Here is a 9,766-nt window from a genome sequence, read left to right as displayed (position 1 = left end):
GAGTGGTTTTATGGGTCAGGTGTGGTGCAGAAAATCAGGCCTCTTCTTCTGACTCAGGATTGAATCATAAACGGGCATATAATCTTAGAAATCCTTTAGTCCAGTGTTTTAGTCTATGTGCCTTTGGAAGTAGTAAAGTGAACTGTTTGCAATGTACTTTTTGAAAAACAATTAAAATTATGCGTTTTAATTATAGTCATAAGATTATGCTTAACAGTTATAATTATGAGAAATTGTAATGCTGTATGAGACAGCTGTTGTTAATTATTTTTCTTCTTTTGGTCAGAATTTAAATCAACTCAGAGATAACATTGGAAACTCTCTTTGTAATTTTCTATGACTTTAATTAAAACAAAAAATAATCAGGGAAACGGAAAATGACCACTTAATAAATGAAATTTTTTCCTAGACAACAATTTTAAAACATGAATGCTTTGGGGAAAATAATAATAATTTTAAAAGGCCCTGGTAGTATTCACATGTGCCCTAAAATAAACAAACATTTAAAACCAACCGTGATGTGGTGGGAAACAAAAATTGAATACAGATACTAACAAGTGAACCTAACTGCATTACAAATGAATAACACATCCACATTGAATGGAGTAGAGAAGTCAAGAACTAATATAAGTAACTGGAAAATACTGTAAGTAAAGATAAACTCTGGTCAGTAAAAATGTTTTTCGTAGGGGTATGATTTAGCAATTCTGAAACTATTTTATGTGTATGCTAAAACTTGTAAGTAAGAAAATGTAGTGTAGATGTAATGAAAGCCAGATTTCTCATTTCTCACTTTTGGAGAAAGAATTTCTAAATATGGAAAGAAGGGAGGCTAGAATGAACCATGTGGTGTTGCATTCGAATTGGAGGTATCAGTATAAATTCATGGTTTTCGATAGATTAATAGGCAGAACAATAGACGTGGTGTGTGTTTGTGTGCATCCACCCATGCAGGGGTTAGTACACAAACACATATTTCCTAGTTCTGTCTATTAATATGGCCTAGAAGCCATGACATCCCAGTAGCAATTAGCATGCCAAGGATCCAGATCTTGGTTTATAAACCCCATTCTCCAGTAAAAGGAACTAGGGCTCCTTGAATAACTGTTTGATTCCAGAACTGGGGCAGGAAAATACCAGAGGAGTCTGAAACTTCTTCTCATCCCAGAAAGTAAGAAAGTGTTACAAAGGAAAAAAAAAAAAAAGAAAAGAAAAGAAACAACACAAGAGCCACCCTGAAGGAGCCCTAATGGACAAAACTGGAATAAGTTTCCCAACAGAATAAAAAGTGATAGTATTGGAATATAACTCATAGAATAAAATACATATTCATGGATCCTTACTAATGTGAATAAATAATCAGATTAACTAAAAAATGGGGGAAACATGACAAACCTTCCTTACAGTAGAATTCTAATGAAAACATATAGAAGGAAGAAGGGAAATAAAGGATCATCATGAGGCAATAACTACAGTCATAATTGTTACAGACAAAAATCCACCAATGAATACTAAAATTAGGGAAATCTTGGGAAAAGGTTTGAGGAGGAAAAGATTTACATAGTCTCAGGTATGTCCCCCAAGATACTTACGAACTACAAAGGGAAGGACGGTAACTTTATATTGGAGAAACCCAGCGGATACCATCTTAACCTAGCGATCCAGGTAAACATCACTAGGAATAAGACATACTGACATCACGAAGCCCTTGATGTGAAGCACTGAGAAGGGTACAACATTGTTTGTAGTATTTTTGACAATAATGTATAACCTCAATCTGTGAAAACACCAGATGATCCCCAATTTATGGGCATTCTACAAAATTGCTGATGAATACTCTTCAAAAGTGTCATAAGCATGAAAGGCAAGGAAAGCTGAAGAACTGCTACAGATTGTATAACAAGTATAAATAACAACTAAATATAATACAAGATCCTGTATAGAATGCTGGAAAAGAAAAATTACATTAGTGAAAAGTTGGTGTAGATTAGTTAATAACATTGTGTCAATGTTAATTGCCTGTTCTCTATCATTTTACTATGGTTGTGTAAGATAACATTAGAAGAAGCAGCATGAGAGGTAGAAGAAAACTCTTTGCACTACTCTTGAACACTTGCGTAAGTCTAAAATTAGTTTTTAAAGTAGTTAAATAAAATTTTAAAAGGAGCTTTGTAGTAAAGAACTTGGGGACCAATGTCTTCAACCTCCTCATTTTGCACATTAGAGGCCCCAAAATATTAAAGGATTTATCCACAACACAAAGTTTGGGGGAAGTTAAGATGAGATCTAAGGGTGTTGTCAAGTTTTCTGGGAACTTCTTTCCTCTGGTCCAACACATGAAAATGGAGCTTTATTCCTCAGAAATTGGTAACTGCTGGTCAGCTTGTCTAAATTAGAGCTTCCCAGTTTCAACTCCCTCAGTGTTTATGCAGTGTGAAGATGAATGCCAAAATTGTTTTCACTATCTCTTGTCATACTGACAGTTTACAGTATGCTGAATAAATGTGGCAGTGACAAAAATGCTTTATCTCAAGCAGTCTTGTTTGTATATGATGAAGAGTTAGTAAAGCTACCAGACTTTATCAATTTAAGAAAAAAAGGGGCTTCCCTGGTGGCGCAGTGGTTGAGAATCTGCCTGCCAATGCAGGGAACATGGGTTCGAGCCCTGGTCTGGGAAGATCCCACATGCCGCGGAGCAACTAGGCCCGTGAGCCACAATTACTGAGCCTGCGCGTCTGGAGCCTGTGCTCCGCAACAAGAGAGGCCGCGATAATGAGGGGCCCACGCATCGCGACGAAGAGTGGCCCCCACCTGCCGCAACTAGAGAAAGCCCTCGCACAGAAACGAAGACCCAACACAGCCATAAATAAATAAATAAATAAATAAATAAATAAATAAATCCAAAGTTTAAAAAAAAAGAAAAAAAACCTAAATTTATAGACAAGATATATTTAATAATATTTATCCACATTAAAAGAGTATTCAGGGACTTCCCTGGCAGTCCAGTGGTTAAAACTCTGAGCTCCCAATTCAGGGGGCATGGGTTCGATCCCTGGTGGGGGAACTAAGATCCCACATGCTGTGCAACGTGGCTAAAAAATAAAACAAAAAAAATTTTTAAAGAGTATTCAACTTTTGAAATGTGAATATCAAGCCCCTTTAATTAACTCAGAAAAATATGTTAGATTTATAAAGTAGTAAGTTGCACAGGCTAGGAATACATCTATTTAAAAAATAAAGACAGGTTTATATTTGCATTTTTCTTTGGTCCCAAGACATCAGCTAAGACTTAAAGAACCCTCATTTATCTTTAGAAAAGAGGAAAGAACGATTTAGCTTATAAAGCTATCTTCATTCATCATTCATTAATTGTCCAGTTTAGCACTCACTCAGTGAATGAACATTATCTTCACGCCCGATACTGATTTTCTGAAATTTCTTTATTATTCTGCATATGTGCTTTCAAAGTAGCAATTAACGAAAACAATAAAATAAAATATCAAAAATGTTAAAGATGGAAGCAAGAAAAAGTGATTAGCTCCCACATGTATTCTTACTATTTATAGATACAGGTTGTTGGGCATCTGTCTCCAAGCTGAAAATCTCAGAAGGTTAGTTAGCATCAGAACTACTCTTGAGAGTTACATTTATGGTATGAATTGAGTTAGGCTGGTCAGAGCTGTCTGTTCCCATATATTTCCCACTGCTGAGTTATCCATTACCTGAGACTCCAACATGAGAGTTTTGGAGATAGTACATATCAGTGTTGAGAAAAGGAAAAGCTTATCTGGCAGCCTTGGGTTTTGGGTTGTAGAGTTTTCACCAATAATTATTTTTGTTGCTTTTTGGAAAACCTTTATTTTATACTGGAGTACAGTTGATTATTTTTGTTGCTTTAGACATGGAACTTTATATCTCTTATTCTCGATTCCCTTTCTGAAAAAGTTTCTTTGAGTTTTATCACTCTACCCCTAGCACTCTAGAAGATGCTGCTAAAATTCACAGAGTTATTCTTCCTGGAACTTGCATGACTCTGTCATGATGTTACCTTTCCGTCTTCCCAGCCATGGATAAAATTCATATGCCAAATTTGAAACTAATTTTAAATATTTGTATGGATTCTTAAGTGCAGTGAAAAAGGAATGAGGTTTTGTGGCAAAACTCTCTTACCAAAAAACATACCTTTTTCAGAGATAATATATCCTCCACTTTATGTGTTTTACAGTTTATAAAACATTTAATACATACCACTGATGCTTCTAAATAGCCCCAGTAGATATTAGAATGATTTTATGGAAGCTGAAGCTGAAGACTAGTGAATGGATGCCTAGGATCATCCATTAGTAAGAACTGGAGCTCATCCAGCTACTATGCTTTCCATTATATCACACTGTCTTATGGACACACCAGTTATCATAAGTTATTTGAAAGACAGAAAGCTCTGAAATCACATATTAGCTCTTAGGATTTTTGGGGTTTTTTTTTAATATCTGTGCTTAATAATAAATAGATGGAAGAAAAGAGGGAGACAAATATGACTTGACATTTTATTTTGTTTTAGCCCGGTGCTAAAATGGTGCTTCCTTTGGATATTTCTATCATCTCCTTGCAATATTCATATGGAATTAACAGTGGTAGGTTTGAAATTCTTTTATAGGAATACCTCTCTTGACTTTGAGGTAAAGAAAGAGAATGGCTATGAATGAACATACTTGAAAGTGAACAGCGCATTTTATGAGACTTGAAATACATCAAACCTAAGGTGCCTTACTTCTGAGACTGTTCATGAAAGGACCTGAGAAGGCTGAATGAGTCTTGTATATGACCAAAATTGAATCTGAAGAAAAGCTGTCTAAACTTGTCATTGACTACCACATTTCTAAAGTTAGAAAAAGTGAAAAATGTGATTGTACAGAGTCTCATCCTGAAATCCTAGAAAATGACAATTCTTAGGAGGTTTAGGGAGGTGGCAAGGGAGAAAGATGGGTATAGGGAACAAAGAAAATCAAAGTAAAACTTCTTAAAAATTAGAAAATGTTATTTTAGGTAAGAGAATAAATTAAATCTTTACTCAGGGACTCAGCATTAATAAAGCTGATTAGTCAAATTAAAAGCCTTTGGTTTTGGCATCACAATCACATAGATATGGGATAAATCCTAACTCACAGTTCTGAGCAGCTCCTTAATCACTTTAAATATCGGTTTCTTTACACAGTGGGAATATGAGTTTATTAGAAATGATGTTTTGAAAATTAAGGGAAAGGTATGTAAAGGAAGTAATACATTGCTCTGGCAAATCTTTTATTTTTAAGTAAAAAAATTTTACCAAAGTTCTTACTAATAAAACTAGGTCATCTATATAGAATATACATATATATATATATATATATATATATATATATATATATATATATATATATACACATATGATGAAGAAGGGAGTAGGGGGAATTTCTTTTCACCATGTATGATTTAGTTAAGTTTAAAATTTGTACCATGAATATATATTGCTTCGTGAAAACAGTGATTATTTTTTAATTAAGCAAGATTATTATAGACATAAATCTTATATCTAGATCTCGAGAATCTATAAAATAATCGTTAGAAAGAAATATTTCTATGATTCCCCTTATAGAAGTAGTATATAGGAATAAATGACCTCCTATCTGCACTGTTTTTCACTTATGTCCCAGCTGAAAGCCTCCCATCAATTTAGTACAAATCAGTATCTGAAAGCATTTTGTAAAATCCTTATTTTTTCATTTAAATTATCCTTAATCATTCTGAAAAGCAAATACTTTTATTATTCCATTTTCCAGATAGGTATATTGGACTACAAAGATACTAATTAATTTGTTCAAAATCACACAGTAAGTAAAAGGGGTGGGATTCAAATTTTTAAAACTTTTAAAATTTTATTATTTTTTAAAAATAGACTTTGTTTTTTAGAACAGCTTTATGTTCACTGCAAAATCGAGCAGAAAGTATGGAGATTTCCCATATGCCTTGTCCCCAGGCATGCATAACTTCCCCCATTATCAACACCCCTCACCAGAATGGCACATTTGTTATAATTGATGTACCCACATTGATATATCATAGTTACCCGAAGTCCATAGTTTACATTAAGATTCACTCTTGGTGTTGTGCATTCTATGGATTTTGGCAAATGTATAATGAAATGTATACATCATTATGGTATCATACAGAGTATTTGCACTGCCCTAAAAATCCTCTGTGCTTCACCTATTCATGTCTCCTTTCCCTCTAAGCAACTACTGAACATATCCATAGTTTGTCTCTTTTCTGAATATCATATAGTTAGAATCATACAGTACGTAACTTTTTTTTTTAATTAAATGTATTTATTTATTTATTTATTTAGGCTGCGTTGGGTCTTTGTTGCTGCGCGCTGGCTTTTTCTCTAGTTGCAGCGAGCAGGGACTACTCTTTGTTGCGGTGCACGGGCTTCTCATTGTGGTGGCTTCTCTTGTTGCAGAGCACGGGCTCTAGGTGCACGGGCTTCAGTAGTTGTGGCTCGCGGGCTCTAGAGCGCGGGCTCAGTACTTGTGGAGCAAGGGCTTAGTTGCTCTGCAGCATGTGGGATCTTCCGGGAGCAGGGATCGAACCCGTGTCCCCTGCATTGACAGGACGATTCTTAACCGCTGCGCCACCAGAGAAGTCCACTGCGTAACTTTTTCTGATTGGCTTCTTTCACTTAGTAATATGCATTTAAGTTTACTCCATATCTTTTAATGGCTTGATAGCTATTTCTTTTTAGTGCTAAATAATATTTTGTTGCCTGGATGCACCACAGTTTATTTATCCATTCTCCTGCTGATGGGCATCTTGGTCACTTCCAGGTTTTGGCGTTTGTGAATAAAGCTGCAGTAAACATCCATGTGCAGGTTTTTGTGTGGATATACATTTTCAACTCTTTTGGGTAAATACCAAGGAGTGCATTTGCTGGGTTGTATGGTAAGAGTATGTTTAGTTTTGTAAGAAGCCACCAAACTGTCTTCCAAAGTGACTGTACCATTTTGCACTTCTACCGGAAATAAATAAGAATTCCTGATGCTCCATACTTCATCAGCATCTGGCGTTGTCAGTTCTGGATTTTAGCCATTCTGATAGGTGTGTAGTGGTATCTCATTGTTGTTTTAATTTGCATTTCCCTAATGATATATGACATGAAGCATCTTTTCGTATGTTTATTTGCTATCTGTAACTTTTAAATGTTTTTGACCACAAATCTGTGCATATTAAAAAAAAAAAAAAGCATGTGCCAGCAGATGTGAGGAATTAACTCCCAGAATTAGAAGTGAGGGGCTGGCTGACATCAGGGGGCTGAGTGGCTGTGTGCAGAGCAGGCTGGAAGTGAATGCCAGAGGACTTGGATCTCAGCTAATGGATAGTATTCCAGTTACTGAACTTTCAGCAAGTGGACCTTTTGAAAGTCATGATCTTCTTTCAAAATATTTTTCTTATGTGAAAAATTAACTTTTGCCCAGTCATCCTCTTGAATTATTAGAAAAAAAACTTTTCAGCTTGTTATGTACTGAACAGTATTACCCAAATTCATATATTGAAGCCCTAACTCCCAAGGTGACTGTATTTGGAGATAGGGCCTTTAAGAAGGTACTTAAGATTAAATGAAGTCATAAGGACCCTAATCCAATGACTGATATCCTTAGAAGAGGAAGAGACACCAGAGATTTACACAAAGGCCAAGTGAGGACACAATGAGAAGACAGCTGTCTGTGAGCCAAGGACAGAGACCTTAGGAGAAACCAACCCTGCCAGCATCTTGATTTCAACCTTCAGAATGTGGGAAAATAAATGTCTATTGTTTAGGCCACCTAGTTGGTGGTATTTTGTTATGGCAGCCCCAGCTGACTAGTATACCAAAATAAAATGCTCAATGGAAATAAAATGAATTCATCCACATTAAGAAACATCCAGGGTCTATTTGCTCTAATAGAATTACAAATGGAATTCAATGCAGTGGAGCATGTTCAATATCTTCCATTTTTTCCTAGCTCAGATCTTTCACTGGATATGTTGAGGGGTAATGATGAAGCTATTGGTTTTCAAGATATTTTTAATGATCCATCACAAAATGATGTAATGAAAGAACCTTGATGGTGGAATATAAATTTGGCTTACTATAATAGAGGTGTGTGGTTAATTAAAGTAGAGGAACTTCATCTTGTTTATAGTTGTCTTTTTACTATAATTTGATGTATACAATATTAAAAGTACTGACACATGAGAAGTTTTGCCAGAAAATATAAATTCTGCTGCTGTGAAAACACCTCTACCAACAAAATATACACTAAAAGCATGAAGCCTCAAATATGACATTTTTATCCGATTTTAAATGATTCAAAACACTTAGCAAATGACACAACAATGAAAGGAACACAGTTACGTTTTCTTGTCTCAAAAACTTTACTTATATATATTTATATCATGTTGCTTTGCATATGTATTTTAAATTATTTATTGTATAAAACTTTAACCATATATAGAAATAGAAGAGCATAATAAAGTACTTCACCATGACCCATCATCAACAATTATCAATACCTGGCCCATCTTGTGTTATATACTCCTACATACTTCCCTTTATCTTATCATTTCTGGAGCAGATATAAGATGTATTATTCCATCTGCAAATATATCAGTATGTTTCTCTGAAAGTTAATAGTTTTCTTTTTAAAGATACCCGTGATATCATTATTATTTCAAAAATTTAACAATAAATGCTTAATATCAGAAAAGATCCAATCATTGTTTAAATTTTTCCAACTTTCTCACAAATGCCACAATTATTTTTGTATGTTGTTTTAAAAATCAGGAACCAACTAAATTCTAAACATTTCAATTAGTTGACATATCTCTTAATTCCCTTTTAATATAAAAGATTTTGTAACAGAGCAAGTGGCTTGTTGCCCACTGCACAATGGAAAGACCAAATACTGAGGCAATAGTCTTTTCCAGAAAGAAAAGCCTTTATTGCAGGGTGGCCAACAAGGAGACAAGAGGCAAAGCTCAAATCTGTCTCCTGGATAGGCTGTTGACTGGGGTATTTATAGTGGAAGCAGGGAGCAAGAGGGGGAGGGGGCCAGGAAATGATTGGTGGAAAGCAAATTGTAAGTTTCTAGAGTTCTCTGCAGGTGTGACTGTTCTTCAAACCTCATCGTGGGTTGTATGTGCAGGGTTCATTATGTAACATGTGGTAGATTTTAGTCATTTGAGGTCTAAAGTTTACTATGTCATTCTAGTCCTTCAATGTGCCTGAACCTGTGTGATACTTAGTCAGGGTCTGTCAGCAAGTTGTTTCCTTGTCTGTGGTTTCTCTGGTCCTCTGCAAAACAAGCGTGGTATTCTTGATGTATCATTTTGTTTCTACCTTATGGGCCTTGTAACTTAGAGGGCATGGTTTCTGTTTCTTTCCATCTGTCTCATTTTTAGGGCTTCCCTGGTGGCGCAGTGGTTGAGAATCTGCCTGCCAATGCAGGGGACACGGGTTCGAGCCCTGGTCCGGGAAGATCCCACATGCCGTGGAGCAACTAAGCCCGTGTGCCACAACTACTGAGCCTGTGCTCTAGAGCTCTTGAGCTACAACTACTGAAACCCGCGCGCCTAGAGCCCGTGCTCCACAACAAGGGAAGCCACCGCAATGAGAAGCCCGTGCATCACAACGGAGAGTAGCCCCTGCTTGCCGCAACTAAAAAGAAAGCCCGTGCGCAGCGACAAAGAC

The 9,766-nt window shown here is 35.9% G+C and overlaps 1 pseudogene; it reads left to right on the top strand.

The window, feature by feature from the left end:
* Positions 1–1,572: 1,572 nt before the first annotated feature.
* On the top strand, positions 1,573–8,171 carry LOC133104971 (proteasome maturation protein-like; annotated as a pseudogene).
* The last annotated feature ends 1,595 nt before the right edge of the window (positions 8,172–9,766 follow it).

This window comes from Eubalaena glacialis, chromosome 14 (assembly GCF_028564815.1).
Source record: "Eubalaena glacialis isolate mEubGla1 chromosome 14, mEubGla1.1.hap2.+ XY, whole genome shotgun sequence".
Taxonomy (NCBI): Eukaryota; Metazoa; Chordata; class Mammalia; order Artiodactyla; family Balaenidae; genus Eubalaena; species Eubalaena glacialis.
This window is presented reverse-complemented; position numbering and strand designations above follow the sequence as displayed.